Below are 3,858 nucleotides of genomic sequence, written 5' to 3' on the forward strand. Positions count from 1 at the left end.
GCTACTACAGATAAATAATAAGTGAATTAAAATGAAAAAAAACAACAAGTATTCATTGTGTTGGACACCTACACAAATGTTCCACTTGTCACAGGAGCTCTCAAAATCAGTTTCCTCGGCTATATGATTGTTATCGATTTATTTTAATTTTACACATTTTCGACCGGCGTCCACCTTGGAATGGCAGACCTTTTTCATTGTGTTTTTTTTTAATATAATGCCTTTGTAGTGACCTATTGTCAATGCCCTATAATTTTGTCAATTATGTATGTTTATTTTCGTCTTGAAAGCATGGTCATTTTGAAATGGCAGCCATGTTTAAAATTCATAAAGTGATTGCACTTTTGCATATTTTTTGCCAAGTTTGGTTTCAATCCATTTGGTCGTTGATTTTGAAAAGATACGCCGACAAAACTATATAGAAAAGAAGAACAATAAGTAACAGAACAAAAAAAAACATGGTTCCCACTTCATTTAGGGAACATAATCAAAGCGTTTGCTACTAAACTTGGTAAGTGCTTTCGTTCATTAGAAGGGTATATAAATAAAATATACGATGCGATAACACTTAAGTCTGTGTTTACCCTACCACACGATCTCTGGGATATGTATGATGAAGGTAAGCGTTGAATCAAGTACAAAATTAAGACACTGTAAGTAGAAGAGGGGATTCATGATTTATGATTTCATGACAATTCAACAGATTAAACGATTTGTTATCTACATATGCAATATTTCACGTAATTGTAATCCTTTCTGCATTTAGACCTGTTTATTTTAGAATTCGTACTATTATTCTTCACGCAATTTAACCAAACCAAGAGTGGTATCTCTTGCAAAGACTAGTTATGTAGTCACTTACTATTTCTGAATATAGGAAGAGGATTATTTTTGCGTTGTCTTTTTTTTTCGCAGTTTCTTCAGCTCTTCTTTCGCACAAATTTAAATTCGCAATCCATCAAAAGATCGTATTTTCTTCCAAGAATTGATCAGAACAGTTTAATTTTGACATTACAGGTCAATTCGCGACAATAGCGAAAATAAAACTTCCGCAAAAATTTCATGGTTTACAGGGAAAAAACTATTCTTATTCGTTTTTCACAATAGCAGATACTAGAATTCAAGGTCATAATTAAAAATAAAAGCAGTTAGCAAAATTTTGCAGCAAACTGGAGAAACATTTTCTTGTTCCGGACTCGTAACTAGCATTTGTAAACATTTCTATCAAGTAGAAATAAACAAGTTGTCGAAAATTATCGAAAAATATCGAATAACATATATACTCTCTCAAAAAAGAAACGCAACATAGAAACATTTCTGTAAAAATGTTATTTTTCTGTGTTTTAATTGATCTATTTATTAAAATCATGTTAAATTTATCAATTTAAAACCCATTTTCAGGTATTCAATAGAAATCATTTAAATTAATTCAACCGAGAGCTGTTTAGGTCAAAATTTGTAACGTAGAGCTTTATTTAAAAAAAAATGCACGACCTAGACGAGCGAATCATGCGTTTTTTAATAACGCAGAATTCGGGTATAAAAACTCGGTGTTTGTTTTCCTGAACACAGTCGTTAAATTGAATCCTGATGAAGTGACGCTATGCCGAGGTCATACGCTGCTACCTGTAATATCGCAATCGGTACCTGGAATCCCAGAATATTTTTGCCATATGTTACAACCTTCACCACAGCAATACCAACAACAGGGTACTACTCAAGACAGACACCGTTCAGGCCACCCACATGGCACAACTGTAACCCAGGATCGCTGTTCCATTCCACCCAAGGAATAGGACTGTCGCTGCAACAACAACAACCAGTAAAATTCCTGGTATTCCCAGAATATCGGCACTGATCATACGAAATCGTACACGTTACCATGAGTTGCGCGCCAAAAGACCGTACTTTGGAGTCACTTTGAGATCCCAACACTGCCAGGCGAGGGTAACACAGTTCGTCCTTGAATCTACAGAACTGGAGACGCGACTGGTTTAGTGACGAATCTTGTTTTCAAATTAAGTAAAAACGATTGCAGAATACGTGTCTACGGGTGCCGTAATGAACGTTTCGCCCAGAATTATGTCGTAAAAGTAGACAATATCGGCGGCGGGGGCAGTATCATAATGTTGGCAGATATCTCATACGCCAGAAGAACATAGTACACATTCCAGGCAACTTCAATGCTGTCCGGTATCACGACGAAATAGTACAGCCGCACTTATTGCCAGCGATCGACGTCAACACAAGTTTTCCAGCATGATAATTCCAGACCACACACAGCGCGTCTTATTGACTTTTTGGAACAAACTGTAAATGTAATGGGCTAGCCATCACCATCACCAGATCTTAAACCCATTGAGCATCAGTGTGATGAATAAGACAGGTGCGTACACCAACGCTAAACACCACCGCAAACTCTTCGGCAACTTGAGCAGGCACTACAACAGGAGTGGCAAAGAATACTGCAGGCTCAAATACAGCATCTGGTTGAGTCTATGTCAAGACGAGTTGCAGCTGTATTGCATGCAAATAGAGGACATGAAAATTATTGACATTTAAGCTGTATTAATTGACAGTAAAATGAAAAATTATTTTATCATAAGTGACAGTGACACTTTGACAATAATTGTGCCAAATTTCAGATTTCTATGTATCTTCTTTCTGTGATAAATCGGTCATTGCATAAAGTCCTTTATTTCATTTATTCTTAATGTATCCCCTGAAACTACAAGAAATAACGGTGATGACAAATGTTCATAATAGCAAAGCTCAAAAACTACAAATGAAATCGTGTTGGAACTAAACACATGTGTTGTTTGAAAAATAACTTTCTCATGTTTTCACTTGGAAATCTCAAAATGTTGCTGTCATTGTTCAAAACAACATAAATCCAACACAACAATCTTTTAATTTTATATCATAGACAGAAAGTTTTTAAATAAAACTTAAATATGACCAAAAACTGTCAATACAATGTCAATGCAAAAGTACGCAAAAATGACATATACCCGTCCAATATCACTATTGGTTCCGTTCTGGCCTGGGTTTTGTAAAATAAATAATACAAAAATGAAATTTCCCACAAATCCTTGAGATTGTTGTGTTATTTTATTGGTCAAAATTTAAGTTGAGGAAGGATTGGAAGAAAATGTCATTTAGATTCTTTCTTAAACTTGACCCTGACCAAACAAAAATTAGCTTTACAGGAAACACGGTTCTATTTCTCTTTATTCCAGATGGACTTCTTGTAGACCTATCTTAGGTAAATTCGTTCGAAGACGTAATGAGACAAATTTACTGATTTTTAATTTCATAATAATTCAAACTTAATAGTATTATATTATTCATTTCAGAACTGTATCACTTAAAAAAAAATCAGAATGAATTTCCAAAATCTTATTTGTCATAAGCAGAAAAAGGAAGCATGAACCCCAACCGTCATCTTCTTAAAATATTTTTAATTTCGGAACAGTCTTTCTGTGCACACATTCTTTTTTGTTTCGACTTATCGAAAAAAAACAGTACCATTTCGACACGTGTATATTACGATAAATTCTGCGAGTTCACGAATTTATGTTGCGAGTAAAAGCTTGTACAAAATAAATTTTATCTGTATTCACATTATCATTTAGACACCATCTAGAATAACTGACACAAACCTGTAAATTAAACATGAAGTAATCACAAGAATGTCATGCCATCATGTAAGGCGGTTATAAAAACTGTAATCGATTTCTTAAATGAAAAGAAACGCTTTGCACACTAACTAAAAGAAAAAGATATTTTTACAATAAATAAACATACTACATGTGCGGGAAGCTCAAAAACAAGAGTAGACATTAAAGACGGAAATAA

Source organism: Perna viridis, chromosome 1, assembly GCF_037379345.1.
Source record: "Perna viridis isolate PV_CMFRI_1.1 ecotype Kerala chromosome 1, ASM3737934v1, whole genome shotgun sequence".
In the NCBI taxonomy this organism is placed as follows: Eukaryota; Metazoa; Mollusca; class Bivalvia; order Mytilida; family Mytilidae; genus Perna; species Perna viridis.